The sequence below is a fragment of the Monomorium pharaonis genome, chromosome 4 (genome assembly GCF_013373865.1).
Source record: "Monomorium pharaonis isolate MP-MQ-018 chromosome 4, ASM1337386v2, whole genome shotgun sequence".
In the NCBI taxonomy this organism is placed as follows: Eukaryota; Metazoa; Arthropoda; class Insecta; order Hymenoptera; family Formicidae; genus Monomorium; species Monomorium pharaonis.
The window spans coordinates 28,288,545-28,305,641 of NC_050470.1; the positions used below are offsets into that span (position 1 = coordinate 28,288,545).

General features: G+C 35.6%; 1 protein-coding gene across 2 annotated transcripts in view; it reads right to left on the minus strand.

Annotated features, from left to right (window-relative positions):
* The window catches only part of LOC105832341 (mucin-4), a 51,984-nt gene extending 37,162 nt beyond the window's left edge, over positions 1 to 14,822 (minus strand). The window contains exon 1 of one of the 2 annotated variants that reach the window (XM_036285313.1): positions 14,278 to 14,822. The gene's annotated coding sequence lies outside the window, so the exon portion shown is untranslated. The remainder of the gene's footprint in view (positions 1 to 14,277) is intronic. The other variant, XM_028189031.2, reaches the window with a different exon arrangement.
* Positions 14,823 to 17,097: the final 2,275 nt, after the last annotated feature.

Sequence of the window (17,097 nt, forward strand, 5' to 3'; positions counted from 1 at the left end):
GTTTATAAATATATCGAAATCATGTATTATTTAATAGATGTTTTCACGAGATAACGAGATAGTATAAACCATCTTATTGATGCATGAAAGCATGTGAAAGAGAAGAATTTTACATAAGAAGCAAGATGTGCAATAGTTGTTCATGTAATCTTCTGTGGAAATTGCACTGTAGAAAATTCCTCTTTTGAATATCAGACAAAAATACAGCGTTGCCTTGCTGTGATGCAAGATATAAAGAAATTCCATTCTCTATATACATGTTGCGCCGCATACGAGAGATTCTCGATATCTTTAATTTTTAATTCCTCGATGTAACCATTTAACCATTTGATCTCTTTAATAAACCGAAGCAGAATACGTCTCGATAGAATATCGTGGATATTATTACTGGATTACTAATCATCCTGCATTATAAAGCTATGTCATATTTTAAATTTATAAACTTTTTAAAAATAAATATATATAAATACACAGTCACACACGAAAATGAAAAATTCTCTCTATGTATTATAAATACATGTACGCGACATTTTCCGTGAATTAAAGAAGACTCTTTTGTCCTTAGGATTATTTTTATGTACAACAGAAATATCTACTTCGCTGAACTATGAGTCATAAAAGTTAAAGGTTGATAGGATATTACGAACAGAATGGACAGGTGTTGCAATACAAAAACCATTGTTGGGTGTACAATTTGCCTCCCACATTCTTTCCCGATATCTCTCTCAATTAACCTTTCGGTCAGGTGTCGTTCGTTTCGTACAGCAAAAAAAAATATTAACCCTACATAAATATTCTTTTATTACTTTTTTTTTTAAGAGAAAAATCAATTGCACTTTATACTCGTGCACAAAAGTACATGTATAAACAATGGTAGACTAAATTAAACATGTTTCGGGGAATTTATAGGGCATAAATATTCAACTTAATTTTTAATTTAAATTCAAAATAATGAAACAATTTATATCGCTTATAAATGCCCTTATAAATAATTATAATTTATATTCTAAATGAAATATTACGAAAAATTTTAATCAATTAATTCTGTGTTGAATTAAAAAATGTACATTACTACTGTCATAAAAAAGAAAATTCTTATAATTAATATTACATTTTATACAGAGAGATTACACTTATTTTTTTAAGCATGTAATTTTTCTTTAGAGAATATTGATTCAATTATATATAAATTTTTGTTTATCCTGAATATCCCGGTAACTGCGAATAAACGAGAAAAGGCGTAACTGTGACGGCGCAAAGACTCCCACGGCATATTTCTCAACGAGCGCGCAATGCAAAATTCCCTTTGACCGCGTAGCGAGCAATAAAAAGCACCACCAGATGAACAATTCGAACGCGCCACTCGCGGGTGCTCTCATGGAGAATGGGAGTAGGCGCGCCGTTTGTAGGTATGCTGTATTCGCGGTGGAAATAAAGCACACGGAGAGGCTACGATCGCACACACAGACGCGACTAGCTTCGCCAGTCACTTGACCTGACATTTAATGCCATTACACAAGTCGTGGCTACTCGTTACTCTTTGTCCGCACAGCGCAGATGCTTATTTACCAAGAGATGACGGTATAAATGGAAGAAAACAAGGCTCGATATATATATATATATATATATATATATATATATATATATATATAATTACATTATGACGAACGTGCGCCAACTTATTTCAAAGGTTGCAGCTTTCTTGCACTCCTCGGTACGTAAGGGCAATCTATTTTATCGCGCACACATATGTACGCATATCGATTGATCGCTTCGATTAACATCGCGCGTTCATGAATAGTAAAAGAAACGTGATGTATTACGAGAACGACACATCGGTAATAACGGTATGGATTTGGAACGGATAAACTTTTGCATATCACCAACCGTGAAACATATAGTTACGGCTTATAATTCAATTCCAGATTTTTTTTAAATCAAAATAAAAAGAACGTAATTATACCCCTAGTACGCACTGAAAAATCGAAAAACAAATACATGATATAAAATGAGCAAATAAAGTACGATAAATAAATCGGCAAGTATGCTGAGAGGATAATAAGCAAGTTGTTGTTCTTCTTGTGTCTTCTGCAATCATAGCCCGTAGGATCTTTTACGAATCATAATGGGGACCTTACGCCCATCTGTGCCCTCGGAGGGACGGATCAATGATCGGCGCATCACGATCACATTTCGTCGTAAAGAGGTCTTGTCGCGATAAATAATATTTATGCTAATACCCCCGCTATGAACAGTCGCTCTTCGTAGCCCGTTACAAATGCAAATTTTGTCCGTCGGCCCGTTATTATTTTATTACGAAAGCAAACGTTCATTACGCTTGTCAAGTGACGCGTAACCGGGAGTGCCATTAGCTGGATGCCGTAATATTATATTTACTCGATCTCGGAGTTTGCCCGACGATCGCGAGCTCTCTCTCTCTCTCTCTCTCTCTCTCTCTCTCTCTCTCTCTCTCTCTCTCTCTCTCTTTCTCTCTTTAGCAAAACCTTTATTTGGGCTCATCACGTTATTCCACCGTTTAAGTATACCTCTCCCCGATCTCGCTCTTCTTTCACTGCATCATTCATGCGCTCGTCCGATCGTATTTTCTCATCTGGATTAGTTAATTCTGGGCCACCGATTTCTCTTTCTCCTTCTTTTTCTTCTTTCCTATATTAAGGTTCGATCTTATAGACGAAAGAACATCGGAAAGAACGGAGTCAGCCAGAATTAGTGCTGGCTCAAGTTTTGCCGCGGGTCGAGTCTATAACATCTTCAGTTCAACAGGCTAAATTCCTCCCGTCGATACTTCACGGCGTAGATCCTGTTACATACCGCCGTCGCGCTTCGATGAGATTATTTTACGATCTCCTACGAAAAACGTTTGATGCGTTATATATTGCTCGAAACTTGCCTAACTGATGTATTGCTTGATGAACCGGTGTCCCTATTATGATAATTGACATTCGATGCTTGATACGAGAAATGTGGCGCATCGAATAGTCGTAGTAAAACCATGTAAATATGAAAAGATTTCCATATTAGAAACGTGAGACTATCGTGAGACTGAATCGATTGTCGCATCGCATGTTAACGCGACGTACTCTTACAACGCGTCTGGTGACATATTAACTCAAACATTTCATTGATTACCAGGCGACTGGAATATTATTGACGACGATGTGACTCATACAATATCAAGGCTAGATATCTATCGATGTAAAGAACCGCTAGTCCTACTTTTCGAAGTTTTAGTATCCGAAAGAGAGCAATCGTTAAATTATTTATTGAAATACGCGCCTTCGAGCGTTCCCTTTCCCTTTGTTAATAATTCATGTGTATCCACGGATCGCAGTCAGAAAGCAAAATTTTTCTTTGAATATTTTGCATAGTCACACGTGGCATCTATATTTCATATAATAGTGTTATAACATTGTTCGCGTACGTTTTATGATATACATGATATGTTATTAAAACATTCAACAAAATATTCAACATAATTTCTTAAATATGATCTCAGGCATGAAATTTTCTATACAATTTAATATACACGTAAATATAAAAATTGCTCAAATTTTTATATTTATATGGAGAATGTTTTAAAAAACGCTCAAGGTATAGTCGCGCTTTTTAAAATATTGTTTGCCACATGTGTATAATAATGCAGATTGTGATAATCAATGACTAAGTTAGTTAGCTTGATAAGATATGGACAAGATAATCCTGTCTGAAAACGTGTATTCTCCTATACGTTCTCCTTGTTGGTGAACCTGTTTAAACTACCCCTTATGCAATGGAACATCTCGTGATTCAAAGACGTATCTACTATATGTAATAGCAAAAGTTGCTCCAATTTGCAAGGTTTCTATTCTCGGATGTGATTAAGGTTAGTGGGCGTTGTGCACCACAATGAACCGTATTTCCATGTCCCTTACGTAGCGTAGGTACCACGTATGTACGACCGCAACTTCGATTGGTTCAAAATTGGTTTTACTCAATCAGACACATACATATATGTATATGTGTGTATACATATTATATGTATGTATGTAATAAATGTATTTGTATATGTATGTAACATATATTATGCGTATACACGCCGTCAGATATTAATTCCAATGCCTCTGTCGGCAACGGAATAGCCCGTCCGTATAATCGTAAAATGAAATGACTCATTGTACCCAGCGTTACACAAACAATGACATCGAGAGAGCACGCGTTAAAATAACAGACATAAAAACAATACCATTTATATTTGTAAACGTGAATAAAAGCAAGCGGCGAGTCACTTGCTTTTATTCTGTCGCGAATGATTCAGCAATAGATCAGAAAATAAATTTTAAATGAAAAAATATTAAAATTTAAAACATATTTTACATTTATTGTTATGTAACTGAAGCTAGCAGCCAAAGGCAGCAGCCAAACGTCGAGCGGCCAGAGCCGAACGTCATATAGGCGTTTCCAGGGGGCACCATTCAATCAAACGTTAAAAATTCCTTGGTTATGAGATTTTTAACAAACTTTGAAAAATTTGCATAGAGTTTAGTCATTATAATACATAATCGATCATTTGCGACAAGACTTGTAATTTACCAATTGTTATAAATTTTTTAAACTAATTTTTATCGTTTTCCGCGCCTCACGCCTAAACGCAAAATACGATTTCCTTCAAATTTGGCTGGAAATATCTTTCCGTAACGCACAATCGACTGATCGATTATTCGCGGTAGGACGTGCATTTTCCTAATTGTTATAAATATTTTTTTAATTAATTTTTATCGTTTGGAGCCGTGAAACCGCTACGTCCTTGTCGTCGGCTCTGGGTGCGGCAAAAAGCGGTAATGTACTTTACAAAAAAAAAAATTGCTGCATTATTCTGGTAATCAACTATGTTTTGCAAAAATGCATTTTCATAAAAATTTCTCATATACGGTTAATTAAGCCGTTCTAGACTTCAAAAAATATTTTCGTAGAAATTTGAAGACAGCGTTCCTTGTATTTATCTGACTAACGTAATTAACAATTTAAAAAACCACTAAACAATTAATAACGATCGCGAATGAAAATCTCATAACCAGGGAATTTTTAACGTTTGATTGAATAGTGTTCCCTGGAAACGCCTATATGACGTTCGGCCCTGGCTGCTCGGCGTTTGGCTGCTGCCTTTGGCTGCTAGCTACATTTTATTGTTTAAACTACTTTTTACAAAAATAATAGTATTAAAAGCTGTTAAAAAAGTACGTGAAATGTATAAAAAATTGCGCGATATAAATTCTTTCATTATTATATTTTGATGATATCCTTATCCTTCGCACATTATACCTTGTACCTTTTGCACAATTGATATTTTTAAAAATATATATTATACACATTTATATCTATATATGAATTAGTCTTTTAGAAATAGATTTTCATGCCTGTTGAGAGTATTTGGTTAAAAACATAACATGTATAAATGGGACGACGACGTAGAGGATATTATATTTTAATAACATTTTAATATCGAGCCTTAAAAAGGTTGAGAACTGAGAGCAACAAAAGCACTCACAAAGCTGAAGAGACTCATGCATTAATCATTACTATCACCGATCATTATTGTTTTCCACGAACGTCGTTTTCCTCGTGATTCCGTTTGCATATATTACCGGCGGACTCTCACAACCTGCGCGAGATTATTGCGTTTTCGTGATCCGCGCTAAGGGCCTGGGGCTCGGTTCTATGGAGGCACGAATTAAAAATCATAATGGTGCTCGCGTTGCGTGTGCACGTGGAGAGTGTCACGACGTGACATGGAAGCATGCGTACGCGGAGGCATGCGAAGGAAAATAGGCTGAGAAGCTCGCGAGAAGGCGTACAAGTAGAGGACGACAAGGAAATCCATTTAGATAAGTTTCCTTAATTTATAGCGAAAGAGCTGCTTTAGATGTTGCCATAAAAACTAATTGATAGTAATACATGGTAAATTGCCCAGGGCGATCAAAATACTTAGAAACTCCAGCGTAAATTAATTTAATCTGCCTGGTTCTTATAGAGCCATCATAAAGTCAAGCAAATTTCAAAATCGAAAAGTTTCAAACATCGTTATTGTTAAATGTTTTAACAAGTATAATTAATTAAATGTCATAACGTGAAAAGTATAAAAATGTCGGAAATGTTTACGGGGCTTTGTTCTCCGTACTCAATTCACAATTGTTGCCCGTATTAATCATTAATTATTGAGTAAAAGCCGCCGGCTTAAATGCGCCTTAATAGAAGGGAAAACAAAATAATGAGATCAACGAACCGCGAGGTATAAATACTGTACGACGTCACATTTTTGTAGCTGGCTCGACGAACGTGTGCGTTTATTAATAAATCCGATGGTGTTCCAGATTTATTTTTCTAAGGAAAAGGGATCACGGTAATTTGTGTTTCCTGCCGCAAAGTATACCATCGCATGCTAGCGTTTCGTTCCCGAACGTAAAAGAAAAGGTTTCGTGAAAGACGGCAGTGTACATTCCGCGCATTTCTTTGTACTGACGAGTCATCTCCACGACTATACAAGGCGTTTCATTTTTTCGATTGTCGAGCAGCGTCTCGAGCGACAGTCAGTGTGATACTTATAACATTCTTGCAATTGTAAATGAACTACATGCCCACACACAAAACATATCAATTGTACTGCTGAAAGAGTGATTATACTTTTTTCTTTTAGTAAATAACAGTTACAAAGAACGCTTTACAAAGAATATTTGCTTGATAATAATCTTAAAAATATACTCATTATTTACTCGAAACAAATAATATTTATTTAAAATAAATTTTATATACACAGAAAAATACGTATTACAAATAACTTAAATTAAGAAAATATTACTTTTAAATCTATCATAAGCATCAAATTCATTCAAAACATTTAGAATCCTAGTAATTTAATAAGAATATTTTAATGAAGAATATTAAGTTAAAATTCGATTTACTTGTTATTCTGACTTTTTATCGATAAAATTTTATAACATTCTTTAAAAGACTATATAAATTTCTTAAATATATGAATTTTTTAAATTTGTAATAAGTGATTTAAAAGAAAAAATTAATTAATCGCTTTCCTTAGCACAAGAATGATATTTTCCTGTGTGTAGCTTTCAATTTTTAAAGAATCTAAATTTTTGCTTAAAAAAGAAAGAAGCAATAAATAATTTTATGAGTAACACATTTAAAAAGAAGGAAACGTTTTTCGTAGTTTCTGAGTTTTAAATTCTTCATTCTTCAAGAAAAGTTTAAATCGATTAATATTACTTAATGTGAGAAAGAAAGAGATTTTATAAAGTAGAGTTTTAAAAAATAATTAATAGTTTAACATCTTTAAAAACATCTTACACATCATCAGCGTTATTTAGCTTTAAGCTACATTATAGATTATTGCCTAAATAATATTAGCAACCAAAATTCAACAAATTGCGAATACTCAAAAGCATCTAACTAAATCTTACACTCTGTGCTAACCGGAAAACTAAATTTCGTGTGTCGTAACGCGTGAAACATTCCACAGTGTTTCAACGCTCGAGTTTCTCAGTTTCCAGTTTCTACACGCGACGCGGAACATTTTCAATATAAATTCGCGTCGCAGTATCAACGTCGTATGCTGCTGTGTAAAAAAAGCGCGCCTGAGTATTCAGTTCGATATAAAAGCGACGAGCAAAAAATGCAGATAGAAATTCAACTGCGTAATATCCCTCCCGATCCGACCAAACTGTATCGCGCGCTGCGAGAGATATTTATCAACGGAGATTAAAACGGGACATCTCTCGCATGTGCCCGCACATACACACACTCTCGAACACATTCGGATACCGTAAGATTTCGGTTCTTTCAGATTCGTCCGATCGGGGGTACCTCGCTGTTTGACGTGCAGAATAAGTCGATAAAAAGGAAACCGTGCTAGGAGGAAAAAAAGAAGGAAAGATCGTTTCTCGTATTGACGCAATATGCAAAAGTCGATCGGCAGTCAAGCCAGTTGAGCACCTGGGTTCTCCTACGGCACTCATTGTAAATTCAAATGGCAGAAACGCACGATCGTGATATATTATGATTGTAGCCCCTGATTAACAGTCTAAAAATACAGATAGTCGTGTTCGATGATTCATATTTCTTGAATCAAAATTGTCACGTTGAAGACAACTGCAATATTCGCTTGTTATTTGGTAAAGAATGTTTCGAAGACTGGAATGTAGATGGACTATACGCGGTGTCCTAGATTTCTCTCATCTACGATTTCTTTGACCAATTTGGAGTCGACTTCGCTTAATGAAAACACGTCGGAATATGCCTGCAACATTAATCTTTAAGTAGAAATCCCATTGAAGCTGGCGCACTTCGACCCGCTTTAAACTATAAGATTTCACTATCTATGTATGAAATATAGGAAGTCTATATACAAAGTTAAAACACAAAGAGTTCTCCCTAAGTATTCGATTCAAATGACATCGGTGTTGCGGGATTCACAATTCAGGCGAAATTTACTCCGAATCCGAGTCGATTCGAATAATGACAGCGCGGAAAAGCGGCGGGATACCATGCATATTACGTTAATCTAAAGTTTGCAGAGATTATTCGATAGCGCGAAATGAGAGAGAGAGAGAGAGAAAAGAAACAAAAATCTGCCCCAGCGGAAATGCTTAGCATGCAGCGCTCGGATGTATTCCCTCGGTTAACGTAATTTTGCATGCTCGCGTTGCCTCGGATGCGCGTTCCGACGCCGCCGTCGGCTCAGAATGAAAAGTCAACGTTATCGCGCATTATTTTTTTTTTTTTCTTTGTTACCACATTATTACCGCATGAACGCTGGATTGCAAGTCTCCCTTTGTTCGTATCGACCGAGAGCTCGATATCGCGAGCAGCTATCTGCGAGCGTTTTATAGGTCTGACAATCTAGATACCTCGACGCTGTGTGCGGCTTTAAACGCGGATAATCGGCACGACACAGACGAAGCGCTATAAAAAATAAAACAAAAGTTTGGAAAACCCGACGAGCACGATCGCGCAATCTTCGAGCAGACCGTTCATAAATCATGACTCAAGCTTCCTCTGAAATCGTCTGAGTCATTCTTGCAGGTTCGGCGCGCAGAGCTTCTTATATATTCTCGTAATGTACAAAAATCCTTTCGTTGGAAGGAAAATCACTTAGAAATTCGATCTAACAAGAGAATCAATTGGGGGAAGCGGTATTGAGTATACCGTTACGTATTTTGTTGTTGGAGTGCGTCCTCTATTTGGCGCAGATCCTCGTTTCAGGATTGCAATTTCAGGGCGACCATGTTTTGCCGTTAAATAACGAAGTGAAATTACGCCGTAAATTCCGCAATGCTGGAACTCATTATTTGATTAATCGTTACAAAGCTTTGATCGTTTCGAGTGACGACAGTACGCGCCGTGTCTGTAGCGGAAACGATTTGTCTGCGAGTCGGATTTCCCTCATCTGGACGCTTCGTTCCGGAGGAAAAAATTAAGAGCAGCACTAAGTGGAGTTTTCGGACGTTTTCTTTCCGAACTTTCTGACATTGTTTAGTAAAGATCGCGCGCGTTTCCTCCTCGCTTGAAATTTCCAAAAGAAAACAAGACGCGTGATTCGGGTAATTCGAGAAGAAACGGTGGGCAATCGGGGAATCGCTTTACATTTTATCGATGGTCGGAGGTTAATCGCGTGTTAAACGTTTCCTACCAGGCTAATCGTTTGTGCGAAAAGCGTGGGTGATAAACGAGCGTGGCGTGGAAAAGTTACGGGCATAATTGCGGGCGATGGGAACTCTCCGCGGTCACGTGCGCCACTTTATTTATGGGATGCGGAAGAACGAGTGCGTGCGAGGCTCGCGTTATTATCACTCTATGAAATATTTTCCCGTAACGCTAAAATTGAAAGCAAAACGATTAAGCGCGACATCAGATAACAAAGGCTTGAGGTTTGGCTTCATATTTTCCGATTTTGCATACGGACTGAATGTTGCATTGTAACTTAATATATTGCATTATATGTGATTTAATACGAATATGCAAGAGTCGATAAAATAAACAATTAACGAATGCACATTAGTATAGAATTGTGAATCGCGAGCTTAGCAATTACAGAGTAATGAATTTATATTCAGTTTAATTAATAGCGTTATTAACGAATTTAATTTGTCAAATTATTTTATGCAAATTTTAAATCAAACAAACAGCGAAATGCAAATGAAATGCATTTATTGATTTATGTGTGATTGGTAGAAAAAAAAATTGTTTCGAGAAATGGCGTTGCGAATGTTACAAGAGATATAGTGATGCAATAATACGTAATGGACATACGTGACACAAAGGAAATTTCTTTAACTGATTTATGCCCGACGAGTCAAGAATTATTACATAATACACGCGCAATTCTAAGTATTCATTGAGCTTTTAAGGATTCTTGAATGTGCGGTCTCTTGTAAGTGTAAAGATGCGGAGTTGCAGTAAAATGAAATTAAACAAAAGTAAAAATATCGTAAATTTCCTCACAAATAGTATCAACTATGTTATTATATTATTCCATTTTTTCGCATTACTTTGTTTTCTATTCCAATAATTATATCTCAACGAAGGTAAAGGAGAGAATTCACAATTGAAGATAAATTAGAGAATGTTAAGATAATTATCTCTATTCTCCAATGAGAAAACAATTTCCTCAACTAAACTGTCTATATTGAAATCGTGCTGTGCGTTTTCAATAGTAAATTCTTATCTGCGAAACACCTCATTAAATCCCCGTGAATTTATTCAGCAAATTGAATCCCCCATTAATGAAGGAAAATCAAATTGATTTCATTTCGCACTTCGAGAGCGGCCAGTAAACAGCCCTCGTTGCCCTTTACGGGATTGACGCGCGTAAATTCACCGTTCGCAATGTCTCATGCATTTCAATGAACGGCATTTTGAGAGTAGATTCGTTCTTGCAACGCGAACAGATACAAATTAGCCGTACTCAAAAATTATAAACGTGATTAATGCCGAAACATAGTTAACGAGCGTACCTTTGTCTAAATATGTCGCGCCGCCATTGCACGGATTTCGAAATAGGCCAATTAACGACGAGTGTACTGCAAAAATCAATATCCTGGCGTATTGTACTACCAAGTATTGTTATAAACTGTATTTTTATCTCCATTATACATTCTACTTGCAATCAAACAACGAACTTTTAAATTTGTCTTGTGCAGTTACAATTAAAAATATTATATCTCTTGTAATATTAGATATTTTAAGATATATTTTTTCTTTTCTCATTGCAACATTAATATATCTAAAAATATAAATTCTGATATTTAATAAAATTATCGCAAAAGCTGGCGGCTAAACAAAAATTGATATTTGCGAACTCACGATCTAAATTTATGTTTAAATTTTACTTTTATAATGAATTACAAAATCTCAGGAACTTGTAGATAGAGATAGATAGAGACCAAGCTCTTGAAATTTATATAAAATGGAGAAAGTCATTCTATTGTTGTTTTTTCTCTATTTGCGCGTGACTTCAAGACATATAATAAAGTCTTCATTCGAAAATAATCAGAAGAATTGTTATGTAACAGGTAGGTGATTAAATTAATAGCACCTTCCTAATGACAATGTTTTAATATGTAATCTGGTATTAACTCATAATGCATCTTTCTCATGTTGCATCATGGTATCGCTGAACATGAACGTATTAATCTCTAATATGAATTGTTCCCACATTGAAATTCGCGTATACAAATCTAGTTTTGCATATTCATAGCGACACAATTAACTAACAGAATTTCATTTGCGACGTGAATGAAACAATTTAAATTATTGACATGGACGGGCAAATGAAAAAAGTCAATTTAATCGAAAATACACGACATTCGACAGGTGTAGAAACCATATGTTATTTTACTTCTCAAACTACATTTAATTTAACGGACGGTAAATATTATAATTTGATAAACAGTTAACCAACTATTCTCTCCGCTGTTGTTTCCGTTCAACTAATTCGCGGATGTCATTTCCGACTTTCGCGCGATGAAATGTTAAATGACGCCTGTCGTACATTACCGATGACATGAGTCGTAGTTGAGATTCAATGCGTACTTCAAAAGAATTCTCTTTCGCGAATATATATATATATATATGCCGTTTAGTTTACGGTCGATCGGCGCAAGCGACTACACCTTATTTTTAACCCTTTAAAGCAGCGTCAACGGAACTGACACGTGAACTATTCTTACGTGAAAATCGGGGCCAACAAGTTCGCGGAGCTCGGTTGCACGATAATCGCTTTAATTGATGCCAGACGAAACGGCGCTCGATTAAAGATGGAAAAGTTACGATCGTGATAGTACTCGATACAGTGAACTCGATGAGTCAAAATCAATTATGCGAACAATCGTAACTCTTCAATGTCACAAGGAGTTGTAACTGTCATTGAAATGCAAAGTAATTCACGTGCATAAAGCGGTGTTTGTAAAATTAAAATGTTATTTAATTTTATGAATACTAATTAGGTACGGATTTTACTTTAAAGAGATCCAATATAATAGAAGTGTGTTTAAAATGCATTCTTATGACTTTTTAATTGATTAAGCCTGACATAATTTATATTAAATACTTACATTTTTTTAATAAAATGACAGTATGATGTATAGCTAAAAATATGCATTATAATATAATAATTTTTTTATTACAACATTTTTATTAAATGAATATAACCAAAAAAGTAATCAATATTTTTACAACTTCATAAAAATGCGAAAAAATCAGTAGATTTTAAGATCGGTATCTTATCCCTTTTTTCATAGATTCGTGTTCTTTAAGAAAATTTATTAATTATGCAAGAGTATAATAAAAAATAAATGTGGCGTTTTCCTTCTTGATGATTGATACACGAAAAGAATAGTTGTGCTAAAGTATTTAAAAATTTAGTTACATCTGAAAATATAATTTTATTGAACTATCAAAATAATCATATGAGACACTTAAGCATAATGAACAAGGCTGCAATTTGATCGTTCTACGCAATTATTTTGATGGCCTAACAAAATTATTTTTAGACACTTCAATAAAACCGTTTTTTCCGTGTAGCTTTCCATTATGAGAAGAATGCGAAGGGTGAATAATTGATTACTTTCGAGTGATTTCCACATTTTGACATATTATGTTATTATGTTCTGAATAGTGCGTGCGTTCATGTATCAACGAAAAATATATATATATATATATATTGTAGAATCATGTAATTGAATTCAGTAATATCGATAATACGTAATGTTTTTAACGCTTTTCGTTAATAATTCTTTTATAATATTCGCAATATTTTTTTCTCGTTTGTCAATAAAGACTTTTCGCTCCAAAACTCGATACTCCCGTGAGCTATATTATTACGACGAATTCATTGTTATTATTATAAATATCAAAACTCATCGATACATGATATCAGTATCTGTACAACAATAAAACGTTTATATTTTGAAACATTGATGTTTTTATCGTTTAAAAAGTTCTCTTCAAATTTAGCAAGTTGTGTCATATTTAACGAAACAAATACAGCACCTTTTACATATTTTATTATTTAATTTGAAAAAAGATGTAAAGAAAATTAGCGTAAAAGAAAGATTTTTAACTCCTCGATATGTAATATCGATATTTGTACAACAATGAAACTTTTATATTTTGAAACGTTGATATTTTAGTTTTCGTAGTTCAAAGCTTTGAGTTTATACAATAAATGATCATATTTAACAGAACCAATGCAGCATTGCCTTTTACATGTTTTCTCATTTAATTTGACAGATGAAGAAAATTTTCATGAAATATTTTTAAAGAAAGTAGGATTTCGGTTAATTTCTACGAGGTGATAAATGATATGTGCTCAGTACTTTCTTACTCATTACCACCATTTCACTTATTGTTCGTTGAATTAAAAAGAAAACTTGACTACTTGAAAGGATTAAACTTTCAAGAGAATATTATCATCGTTCATTTTAGCAGACGTCAGTCAGGAATATATACAAAAAAGAAAAATACAAAAGACACGAGCGAACATGATTAAATTATCAAATTATATTCTCACAATTGTCAACTAAACTTTCGCGTGGAGAATGAATTTGTCACGCTATTACAAAATGTTGCAGATACGATTTGCGTATCGCAAGAATGCGAGTGGAATTCGCGAGTCGAAGTTTCGGAGGGCGGGCAACCCCTGTGACAGGCATGTAAATCCGACGCATTTGTTATCCCCGTGAAACGTCCCCGGTAGTTTATTTCACTTACTACGAGCGAATCCGAACGTCGACTTGTCGCTGAAGACGGAAGCAACGGCTCCACATTATCGTCTCTCTCTCTGTGCGTCTCTCTGTCTCTTGCCCGTACCGCCGGCTCCGTTTCTCTCCTTCGCGCTCCTCCACGACAACGAGAGGCGACTTCACCTCCGCGGCGGGTCGCGGTTTAACCCGCGCGTATCTTCTGTATCCTCGGTCCTTTCTCAACACGCCAGCTTCGTTCTATCTCCCTTTTCTTATCCCCCTCGCCCGATCGCGCGCAATCCGCACTCTACACCCGCGGGGCACAACACACGGTACCCATGACGACGCGTTCTCTCTTTAGCACTTGCTGTAATGTACGGCAACGGCAATCCACCCCTATCAACTCAGGTCGAGTTAGAATTGCCGGGTGGCTGTTAATTAAGACACGCGCTCCGCGAGGAATCACGCGGTTTGGCTGCTCTCCGTTTCGTTGCTCCAACTTGGCGCCAAGTGTGCGCGAGCGACGGGGAAAAAAAGTCACCCTCCCACGACGACGCTCGGCGCGTTACTGGCCGTCCGTCCGTCGCGCGGAGGTGCAAGCGGCGGCGCACGCTTTGATGCCTTTGAGACGATCGGTGCCGCGCGCATGCGCCGTCGCTAGTAAAAGGCGAAAACTGCGCGATCGGCGCGCGAGGAACTGATCGGCGTCAAGGAGTGATGTACTCGTCGTCCAATGACGAGCGGTATTTAACTCGCTGGTCGCGTAAGTTGTGTGCGAATATAGCGTGATTACGCGTGATTCCGGCTTTCAACGCGAATGATAACGAATCACGATGGAAAACGACCTGGTAGAACGCGAACGTTCAAGACGCACGTCGCTCGTTTTGAATTATATCTTTACACTTGTCGCCAACACTTGCGAGAGTAATGAATCGACAGTGATTAATATCCGCGAAAAGGATGCAAACATGTTCGAACATTTCTAAAATTTTATATGCAAGCAAAGAAGTTATCTAACTTATATTAGTTATTTTATTGATGCGTCTATATGAGCTCTTCGAAATATAGCTTCATACGTGTAATAATAATATAACTTTTGAAATATATCTTTACCTACTTGTCGTCGTCAACACTTGCGAGAGTAATGAATCGACAGTGGTGATTAATATTAGCAAGGAGGATGCAAACGTGTTCAAACATTTCTGAAATTTATGTAAGCAAAACAGTTAACCTAATTTACCTAATTTATAGTTATTTTATTAATACATTTCGGTGCTTCAAAACTGGAGCCATATATTTCCAATACTTGCGACAAAACAGTGAATCAATAATAATTTAAAGTGAAAAAGAAGGAAATATATGTTCAAGCATTTTAAATCAAGTTTTACATGCAAGAAAAGTTATCCAATTTATAATAATGCATTTTATTAATGCGTCTTTTTGAGGACGCGCGTAGCTTTATTAATATAATTAATATAATATAAAACATAATAAGATTGTCATACCTTTTTATTTTCAAGTGTTGAATAACATGTCACCAATACTATGAGAGTATACAATGATTCGACATTAAATAAAATCAAAAGAGATGCGTGTTTAAATATTTCAGATAAAATTCATGTACAAAGAATTAAGTTATCCAATTTATATAATATTATATATATTCCATTAGAAATTGGTAATTTTGTTAATGCATTTATTGAAATATTTTATAAGACATAGTTTTATACATAATATAGTATAGAAATTTAATAATATAATATTCTGTAATATTTTTCATAACACTTTCAAACAAGTGTGAATGGTATGTGAAAAGTAACGCCTTCTGAAATTTTTATTCACACGCTCACAACCTTTTCATTACAAGTTTGCAAATGGTGATGGTAGGTAAACATTGCGGTCGCGAAGCCATGATTCTTTCACGACTTACTGGAGACGACAAGATCGATGCGTGAGGAAGATGTTACTGGTTGTACACGTATTACGTATTCGCGCATACCGATCTGTGTGTGGCGGAGCGGAATGAAACTCTGGTAAAAGGCGGAAATCCACGCCAGGATGATAATGCCGCAAACATATCACGCAATACCTATTGTTCCTTGGCAGATTTTCCTGAATAACTTGCCTTTACATATACTTATAGATTACATTTGAATAATGAAAAGTATCTCTACCGAGCTTTCGAATTATTTACACTTTTCTTTACAATAATATTATTATTCAAATGCGTGTTTAATAAGTTTATAACTTATTATAAGTGACATAATATAATAATAACATAACTTATTATAAATATTAAATAACATGATTAAAAACACTCAAAAATGGAAATAGTCTCATTAGCACTTATGTCAAGATAATATATCACATAATATATAGTATTTTTAATTAAAATAAATACCGTAAAATATGATTGATGCAAACATATGTTACTTTCGTAGCTCGAATTTTTTTTCTATTGACACACACACACACACACACGTAACAGTTAACACAAGAAATATTGTAATTTCCAAAAGGCATGATGAAACGAATGCTCATATGTTACAGTACATTTCCACCGGCGCAGATGGTAATTATCTGTGAGTAGATATACTACTATACACATACAGATACCGCGAAAAAATACAAAAGTTGTCGGCGTGACGTACACCGTTATGCTTATCCCCCATTACGGGCTTCGCCTTTGAAAATTGGCATGTATGACTCCGGAAACTGCGAGCGAAACGACTATGACGATTCTTACAACTGTTTTGCGTGCACAAAAGTCATGTGAATTACATTAATCTCTTGTCCATTCAATTACTTTAGTGAAAAATTGTTTGTCTCGAGACCGGGAACGCGATTA